Consider the following 10,431-nt stretch of genomic DNA (forward strand, 5'->3'; position numbering starts at 1 on the left):
AACTAAGATAAAGGTTTGAGCTTTGAAAGCTTGCTTACATGTAGTCACAACATGCCTTGTACTTTGTTTAGTTATTCAAAGTTCACTAAAGTTCCATTAGCTCTGTTCGGGAATTGTCTACTCCGCATGACACCCCGTTTACCGGGCAACAATCTCAAGGATAAGCAAGCAGGGACTGTCCATGATTTGATTCATACATTTTTTTCCCCCTTAAATTTGCAATCTGCAGTTTCATGAATACTATGTATAACCATTTATGCAGAAGACAGGCTCTTAAAATGTATATTTCCAGTTGTAAACTATTGTACTTAACCCAATTACAGAAAAGCAACAATACAGATTGTTAGGGATTTGAGTTGACATGATAAAATCAGATTTATATAGCCCTTTGTACATCAGCTGATATCTCAAAGTGCTGTACAGAATCCCAGCCTAAAACCCCAAACAATGCAGGTGTAGAAGCACGGTGGCAAGGAAAAACCCCCAAGAAAGGCCAAAACCTAGGAAGAAACCTAGAGGAACCAGGCTATGAGGGGTGGCCAGTCCTCTTCTGGCTGTGCTGGGTAGAGATTATAACAGAACATGGCCAAGATGTTCATAAATGACCAGCATGGTCAAATAATAGGTCTGGGACAGGCAGCACTTCCGGTGAACAGGTCAGGATTCCATAGCCGCAGGCAGAACAGCTGAGACTGGGGACAGGAGTCACCCGTGACAGGTAGTCCTGAGGCATCCTCCGAGAGAAAGAATTCGAGAGAGCATACTTAAATTCACACAGGACACCGGAGAAGTACTCCAGATATAACAAACGGACCCTATCCCCCCGACACAAACTACTGCAGCATAAATACTGGAGGCTGAGACAGGAGGGGTCAGGAGACACTGGCCCCATCCAATGATACCGCCGGACAGGGCCAAACAGGAAGGATATAACCCCACCCACTTTGCCAAAGCACAGCCCCCACACCACTGGAGGGATATCTTCAACCACCAACTTACCACCCTGACACAAGGCCGAGTATAGCCCACAAAGTGATCAATTTTTTGGGCTCTAGTCAGGATTCCAGCAGCCGTATTTAGCACCGAAGTTTGCTTAGTGCTTTATCCGGGTAGCCGGAAAGTAGAGCATTGCAGTAGTCTAACCTAAGTATCAAAAGCATGGATTCATTGGACAGAAAGTTCGATTTTTTGCAATGTTACGTAGATGGAAAAAAGCTGTCCTGAAACAGTCTTGATATGTTCGTCAAAAGAGAGATCAGGGTCCAGAGTAACGCCGAGGTCCTTCAGTTTTATTTCAGACGACTGTACAACCATTAAGATGAATTGTCAGATTCAACAGAACATATCTTTGTTTCTTGGGACCTAGAACAAGCATCTGTTTTGCCAGAGTTTAAAAGTAGAAAGTTTGCAGCCATCCAGTTCCTTATGTCTGAAACACAGGCTTCTAACGAGGGCAATTTTGGGGCTTCACCATGTCTCATTGAAATGTACAGCTGTGTGTCATCCACATAGCAGTGAAAGTTAACATTATGTTTTTGAATGACATCCCCAAGAGGTAAAATACAGTGGGGCAAAAAAAGTATTGTCAGCCTCCAATTGTGCAAGTTCTCCCACTTAGAACGTTGATAGAGGCCTGTAATTTTCAACATAGGTACACTTCAACCATGACAGACAAAATGAGGGAAAAAAAAATCCAGAAAATCACATTGTAGGATTTTTAATGAATTTATCTGCAAATTATGGTGGAAAATATATTTTTGTTCAGTATATTTCAGACACATCAGGTAGGTAGCATATATATTTAGTAGAAAAATGGTTGAAAGCAAGTTGACGCTGAACAGATTTGATAGAGAAAATGGACATGAAAGTATTTACATAATGGGAATGTATAATTACATTAACTTCAAGGCACTGAGCTGAATAATTCACGTTCAGTGTGAAGTGCGTTGAGGATGGGAAGGTATAAAATTGAGACAAACACTGATTTACACAAGTCAATCTGCTTCCAACCTCATTGGGTGGGTTAAGTAAAAAATAAGCAATAAAAAAAATCAACTGTACAAAACTAAGAAATGTTCAGTCTCATCCAAATCCTCTATTCAACATGTCTTCTTTTTCTTCTTCTCAGTCTGGGGGTCTCTGGGGCCTCTTCAGCCACCTCTATTGCCTCACCCTTTGATTTATTTTTGGCTATGGAGTCTCCATTCTGTTGCTAGAGCCTCTTCCTTCATTTGGACAGCTTCCTCTGCTGCAAGCTTCTTTTTCCTTCTTTACCACAGTGACGTCACATTCTCCCTTCTCACCATTAGCATAAACCCACAATAAAAAACACATTAGGATGTTACATAATTTCCCCATGGCATTAGTTTTAATTGCAGTATGACAAGAGCTGTAATGTCCGATTCACTTCAGTGATTTGGTCTACAGTAGAAGACCAGCCAATGGTCCGGAGTCAAGTTAGTTTAGCATGTCAGTCATACAGAGAGAACCACGTAGAAGGGTCAAATCTAAACATGCTTTCAGTTTCCGGACAGAGCTAAACCAATACATACCTCTTCATCGCCCGTGGAAAGGGCTGCCAACTTCTTTTCCCGCTTCCTACGTTTCTTTTCCCTTTTCTCCAATCGGATCTTTATCTCAGCTGCCACCTCTCCTGCCTAGGAGTGGTAAGCCAAACAGCATGGGTAAACAGCGAATACCTCTAGAAGACTAGCTGCTAGTAGCACTGATGTGCTTTGGCGCTGTGTCAGGCTCATTAAATCAGTTAAACCCCCACGTTTGAGTCAGGGACAGTGTTGTCATCACTCACAGCAGATTAGCTAAACATCTACAAGAAAAAAAAAAGAGTCCCATAAAAGCAGGGTTCATTGACAGATGGAATTTAATTACTTGTAACCAAATTTCTCATGACCAACGCATACAAAAGTACACGTAATGTATTGACACTGGGAGGCTGCTTTGATCCCATGCTTAAAATGACATACAGAACTGTCCACTACGTTTCAGATTTGATGACTTTCTAAAACTCTACCAGGCCTAGAAATCTTAAAATTCCATTACTTTTCCCAGATTTTTATTACCGTACAAACGCTGTAAATGCATGCTCACAAACCCAAGAAAATTAATCCCACATCAGTGACATAGCTCACCTGCATCACAGCCTCTTTAATGACATCCAGGTTCTTGAGGTGCCTCACCGTCTCGTAGAATGACAGGCGCTCCTCCACCTGGTCACACAGCTTGTCACCAAACACACAGGCGGGCACCTTTTTCAGAGGGAGAGGAAACGTCAATACCACCGCAGGAGAGCACGGGGCAGCAGTAGTCAAGACACCAATGCTTTGCTCAGTATTTAGCTAGTCACCATCATGTACCCAGAGTTGGATTACGGTTGACGAAAAATAAGTACATCATTGCAAATAATTCAAAAGGGTCATAATAAACAGGACCCGAAACAGAACGCTGAGAGGACCGTGATCTACTAGGCCCAAGCTAAGTTTGTCCTCTGCTCTCCTCATGGGTTAACAGACATCTTAACTCACCAGAGAAGGTATCGATTTGTGAGGAGATTGTGCACTTGTTGGCAAGGTAACGGGAGATACGCCCTTTGTTCTTGGCTGCAGCACGGCCGATGAAAGTTGAGTGGAAGATGAGACCGTACTTAGGAGTGTTGCCACGGGTCTTCAGAGCCCTGTGTGTGGGGAATGGATGTTGGGTTTCCAGTGAAAGTCACTTTGGAAACATGTTACAACCATTGATTGTTGATTTTTCTACACAAATTATTGGTTGAGTTTGGCATGTAGGAGTTACAGAATCTACCTCTGCGCACTAGGCAGCTGCTCAGACTGTGGGGGTGCATAAGGGAGAGGGATCACGCTGAAGGGGTCACACCACCAGTCACCCTTCTCTGCTTAGCCCCAGCCCTGCCATCATAGTAGCTGCCAGTTTCCCCAGCAGGGAGTGGGTGCCCCAGTACCTGAACAGGGCCTTCTTGGCGACCAGGATCTGCACGGTGGAGGCTGGATACTTGGCCAGGCTGCCGGCATGAGAGATCAGACGTGCTCCCACCTAAAGAAGGAAGAAACACCACGTCAGAGATTGGCCGATGAACATGTCACCATGAGCTGAGGTGTCAGGGACTGTCAGCACCGATGGAAGACTCAACACAAATAATTCAGGGGATTGACAGATTTGGTATAAACATCATTCGGTCCCCTTAGGAAGAGTATGTAGATTGGACATTTGCTGAACCTAATTACTACGCACCACATCTCCTATAAGGGCAGCCAGGCTGGGGGCCAGCTGGCTCATTTCAGAGCGCAGGTACTCCTGGAGTTCCAGCCTGTAGGAGGCTAGCGAGACCACACGGTTGGAGAACCTCTCAATGTTGATCAGGCCTATGGGAGAGATGTCCATGCCTACAGAAAGCCAGGGGAAAAGTTTCAGCGGCAGTCTCGATACCCAGACACAGGAATTCAATGTACAAACATCTCCACTGTGAAGACGACTGAAATATACGTTTTGTATCTCCCGACAGGATCCGCAGTGAGGATTTGAGCCTACACTACAGGTTTATGAGAGAACTATCATACTCTTCCCCTCTGTGTTGGTCATATAGGACACTTAAAGTCCCAGATGGGCAAAAAAGGGGTTGGTTTTATAAGTGTGTTTATAAGTGTGTATAATATACTGTGTGGCTTGGCGACTGACCCATGGAGCTGCGGGATGCCTTCAGGACAGCCTGGGCCTTTTAGCACTGTCCATCACTACCTCCTACAGGCTCTCTAGACTCTCCTCGCTCAGCTCCTTTCTGTTGCCGATCAGCTGGGTCATCTCGCAGTACGTAGAGTTGTCAGTCACTATCTTGATCAGCTCTGGGAAGTGGTAGCCATACCACTCACTATAAAGCAGAAGGGGAGGGGCGAGCAGAAGTTTGGAAATGTTAGGACCGATGGAACACTCAATATAGAGTTAAGGGGATAGACAGATTTGGTATAGTCATCATTTGGTCATGTTAGCAAGACTGCCAAGTGGATGGTTGTTGGGTCTACTACGACTTGACATTCACAGCAGCTGTACGTACCGCACACGCATGGAAAACTGATGTCCTTGTCCAGCTGGTCCAGGAGGGCAATGGACTGGATGATCATGTTGTCGGACCTGTTGACGTTGAATTTGACCCTGGAGTAGCTGTGGCCCAGACCTAGTTGGGCGTTGGAGGCAGCCAGCCCCTTTACCAGGGAGTGGAAGTGGAGACGCACCCCTTCAGGGGAGATGGGTAGTGACATTGAGTATGCGCGGTGGAGGCACTTCCACAGCCCTAGGTCATTCGCCCTGGCAGCCATTCAGATTTTCAGTATAAACCATCACGAGGGTCAGGGGTTGATTATATTGACATCACCACAGGCCAGGTATCGCCAGCCACACACAAGTCTAGTCACAACATAAAAGACGGGATACAACACCCCCCGCCAAATTTATTTTAAAAAAAAATATATAAAAAAAAGACTTACTGTAGTTCATGTGAGTCCACACCTCTCAGTATCTGACACCACTCCACCAGTCTGGATAGACAGGCCCAGCTCCTCCTATCTTGGCATCACCCACCCCCAGCATCGCCGCCTTAAAGCAAACAACTCAACTTCCGATATGGCGTTAATATTTTCTAGCGCAGCCTGAGCAGACTTGAATGGGAAGAAAGCAGCTAGGCTCACCATATCATGGAATTTCCCCATGTTTAGAACGCAGTCTTCAACCTATGGAATATGTGTAATTAGTAACTTGGCTCAACGACCACCAATTATGGGTAAAAACTAATAAAAATTGTAACGCATTTAAAGTGGTTATTCGTACCCGAGGCAAAAGCAAGCAAATTTCTTCCACCTCCTTAACGACAAAGTGCATACCCTGCTGCATGTTCAAAGAGCATGTGCAACAGCACCTGAAAAAGACACAGCAGGTTAAAATGTTAGCCACATTCTATACTGTAATAACAGTAACAAAATAAATAATGGAATCACAATGCTAGTAGCGAAACATTATGGGGCTTGGGCAATAACGCTCTGCTTGCATTTAGCTGAGGAACATGCAACTCAGTTCACACACACATAGGCAGTCAAGTTTTGATAACGTTGTTGCTCACACATTCCGCTACCAGGTGAGTTACCATCAGTTGATTTGAATTTTAAAAATTTAATTCTGCAAACATTTAACTGTACAACTCCAGTCCTTCCGCGGTGTTGAAATTCATACTTTTACTATTATTTCGTAATAGCGAATAGACTTTCCCCCCTCGTGTGCAACTGAGAGTCAGTTGGGTCCATGCCATCTAGAATCCTTGTGACAAGTATTTTTATTTTAACTAGGCAAGTCAGTTAACCTGTTACTCCTACCCCCTACTTTTTTGAACATTCTGTTAAAAATCGCGCAACATTTTAGCACCCTGCTGCGCATGCCAGGAATATAGTATATGCATATGATTAGTATGTGTGGATAGAAAACACTCAGACGTTTATAAAACTGGTTAAATCACGGCTGTGACTATAACAGAACGTGCGTTTCATCGAAAAGCGCAGGAAAATCTGATCACTGAAAATGGAAAAATATATCCATCCGCCACTTCAACCCATTGTTAAAGGCGAACCACATTAAATGGGGCTGAGGTTGCAATACCTACAGCTTCCACACGACGTCAACAGTCTTGTCATTTGCATAGGCTTTGTTTCTTGGTCAAACAAAGAAGAGACAAGCCATTTGTTCAGGTCTCCGACCGGATATTTTGGTTGAGATTTACCTGGACATTATTTCCAGACGTACAGCTATAGAATACACATCGCCTCATGATCAATTTGATCGCGTATTAACGTTTACTAATACCTAAAGTTGCATTACAAAAGTATTTCGAAGTGTTTTGTGAAAGTTTATCGTCGACCTTTTTTAATAAAAAAAAATGACGTTACGTTATAAGACGCTATTTTTTCCTGTTGATCACACAGTCTTCATAGATCGATATCTAGGCTATATATGGACCGATTTAATCGAGAAAAAAAAGACCCAATAGTGAATATGGGACATCTAGGAGTGCCAACAAAGAAGATGCTCAAAGGTAATGAATGTTTTATATTTTATTTGTGCAGTTTGTGTTGCGCCGACTATGCTAATTATTTTGTTTACGTCCCCTGCGGGTCTTTTGGGGTGTTACATGCTATCAGATAATAGCTTCTCATGCTTTCGCCGAAAAGCATTTTAAAAATCTGACTTGTTGCCTGGATTCACAACTAGTGTAGCTTTAATTCAATACCCTGCATGTGTATTTTAAAGAAAGTTTGAGTTTTAACGAGTGCTATTAGCACTTAGCGTAGTGCATTTGCATTTCCAGATGTCTAGATGGGACGCCTGCGTGCCAGGTAGGAGCAAGAGGTTAAGAACAAATTCTTATTTACAATGACGGCCTGACGGAATATTATTGAAGATGATAAAAACATCCTAAATATTTATTATATACATTGTTTGACATGTTTCTATGAACTGTAATGGATTTTTTTAAAAACTTTGTCTGAACTTAGTGCCCGCACCTTGCGCATTTGGTCACCATAACATGTCCCACCTGTAGCACACACTCGAGCAGGTATATGTCTCTAGTAACCACCAAAAGCAATTATTTCTTTGGCCACCTCTCCTTCCAGTTCTCTGCTGTCAATGACTGGAATGAACTACAAAAATCTCTGAAACTGGAAACACTTCTCCCTCACTCGCTTTAAGCACCAACTGTCAGAGCAGCTCACAGATTACTGCACATAGCCCACCTATAATTTAGCCCAAACAACTACCTCTTTCCCTACTGTATTCAATTAATTAATTTTGCTCCTTTGCACCCCATTATTTTTATTTCTACTTTGCACATTCTTCCACTGCAAATCTACCATTCCAGTGTTTTACTTGCTATATTGTATTTACTTTGCCACCATTGCCTTTTTTTTTGCCTTTACCTCCCTTATCTCACCTCATTTGCTCACATCTTATAGACTTGTTTATACTGTATTATTGACTGTATGTTTGTTTTACTCCATGTGTAACTGTGTCGAACTGCTTTGCTTTATCTTGGCCAGGTCGCAATTGTAAATGAGAACTCAACTTGCCTACCTGGTTAAATAAAGGTGATTTTTTTTGGGGGGGGGGGGGGGGTTACTGGTCTAAACGCGCAAACAAAAAGGAGGTATTTGGACATAAAGATAAACTTTATTGAACAAAAATTGTCTAACATGGAGTACCATCTGATGAATATCAAAGGTAAGTGATGAATTTTAACGCCATTTCTCTTTTGTGACACCTCTCCTTGGTTGGAAAATGGTTGCATGGTTCTCTGTGGCTAGGCGTTGACCTAACAATAGCATAGTGTGCTTTTGCCGAAAAGCCTTTTTGAAATCAGACACTGTGGCTGGATTAACAAGACGTTTCTTTAAAATGGTGTATAATGCTTGTATGTTTGAGGAATTTTAATCAGATTACTGTTTGAATTTGGCGCCCTGCAATTTCACTGGCTGTTGCGGAGAGGTGGGACGCTACCGCTTCTATTTCAGCTCATGAAAAACACTCTACATGTTGAGTTTAGAATCTATCAACTTTAGATTTGTGTTCAGTGTAGGTACTAGATATTATTTCTCCAAAATACTGTAACGTGAACCGATTTGAACTTGCGCGTCATTAAACCAATACTACGGTCACCACGTGTTGTGGGGATCAATACGCAGTACCCATGGCATGCACATTGTAAAGATATTTAAACTAGTTCATTACCTATAGCAGATGTTTACCAAATTAGGCTGTTATCAATAGCTATGTTACGTGTTCATTAAATCCTTTCGCAAATCTGGCTTTTTAACAAGACTGAGGCCTAGTCGTGAGCCTGCCAACACATTCCCAATCTTTGCTGAGAACGCTAACGTTGGGTAATGACCGTCAATTTGGAATGGACCGCAAATTGCTTACAGTAAATGTTTTATTCCGATATGATAAATCAAACATGTTTTTGTAACTTAACTTGTTAACTCTTCACCTTTCGACCCAGAAATTTAATATGCCATATAAGTTAGCTAGTTTGGTAAGCTAACGTTATTTTCCAAAGCATTTTATTGATGAGTAGTTTTTGTTGGTATTTCAAATGCTGAAACGTATAACAAAAAAATATCTTACCATGATTGCACAATCTCTGATGCTATACGTGTCCTTTCCTCTGCTTCACGAATATATAAAGACTTTTAGTTTTCCACACGCGGCTACATAACGGTATTACCGTGGGGTCGACTTTGTATCGCGAGATTCATGAACTCTGCGTCATGTCGTGCACTACCTGGTGATTGGTGAATGATGAGCTCAGTTGGGAGGGACAGAGAACATGGAGGGGATGCTGTAAACGAGGCTTATGATGGGCTTTAGGCAAATTATTGCAATGGGGATTTCTATAGAGTATCACAGCCATAACATCAGCCTATATAAATACCTATTGATCTGCAAAGGAATACAATCTTTAATAAGTATTTAGCTTTATCTGATTTGAATGTCATTCATTAGTCTGTCATTCAAATTGTATTCTATATTATTATTTGAAATTAATTTAAATGAATCATGTCAATGGAGTTAGCTTCTGCATGGGGGGTTCTGAGGTAGCGTAGCCTAGTGGTTAGAGTGTTGGACTAGTAACCGGAAGGTTGCGAGTTCAAACCCCCGAGCTGACAAGGTACAAATCTGTCGTTCTGCCCCTGAACAGGCAGTTAACCCACTGTTCCCAGGCCGTCATTGAAAATAAGAATGTGTTCTTAACTGACTTGCCTGGTTAAATAAAGGTAAAATAAAAAATAAATAAAAATTAAATTAGAATGGATGAATAAAACAAAACTTTATAATAAAAAAGGCAGGGAATACGCTCGACCTCATCTTTACTAGATGCTGTTCTTCCACTAACCTCATTGCAACTCCCCTCCAAGTCTCCGACCACTACCTTGTATCCTTTTCCCTCTCGCTCTCATCCAACACCTCCCACACTGCCCCTACTCGGATGGTATCGCGCCGTCCCAACCTTCGCTCTCTCTCCCCCGCTACTCTCTCCTCTTCCATCCTATCATCTCTTCCCTCCGCTCAAACCTCCAACCTATCTCCTGATTCTGCCTCCTCAACCCTCCTCTCCTCCCTCTCTGCATCCTTTGACTCTCTATGTCCCCTATCCTCCAGGCCGGCTCGGTCCTCCCCTCCCGCTCCGTGGCTCGATGACTCATTGCGAGCTCACAGAACAGGGCTCCGGGCAGCCGAGCGGAAATGGAGGAAAACTCGCCTCCCTGCGGACCTGGCATCCTTTCACTCCCTCCTCTCTACATTTTCCTCCTCTGTCTCTGCTGCTAAAGCCACATTCTACCACGCTAAATTCCAAGCATCTGC

At 42.9% G+C, this 10,431-nt stretch overlaps 2 non-coding genes and 1 pseudogene across 2 annotated transcripts; all 3 read right to left on the reverse strand.

Annotated features, from left to right (window-relative positions):
* Positions 1–1,701: 1,701 nt before the first annotated feature.
* LOC124018857 lies at positions 1,702–9,302 on the reverse strand (annotated as a pseudogene).
* LOC124032483 lies at positions 2,744–2,810 on the reverse strand. The gene has a single exon (XR_006838295.1). It is a non-coding gene; the product is annotated as a small nucleolar RNA SNORD57 (small nucleolar RNA).
* Positions 4,520–4,643, reverse strand: LOC124032484. Its single transcript, XR_006838296.1, has one exon. It is a non-coding gene; the product is annotated as a small nucleolar RNA SNORA26 (small nucleolar RNA).
* Positions 9,303–10,431: the final 1,129 nt, after the last annotated feature.

This window comes from Oncorhynchus gorbuscha, linkage group LG03, assembly GCF_021184085.1.
Source record: "Oncorhynchus gorbuscha isolate QuinsamMale2020 ecotype Even-year linkage group LG03, OgorEven_v1.0, whole genome shotgun sequence".
In the NCBI taxonomy this organism is placed as follows: Eukaryota; Metazoa; Chordata; class Actinopteri; order Salmoniformes; family Salmonidae; genus Oncorhynchus; species Oncorhynchus gorbuscha.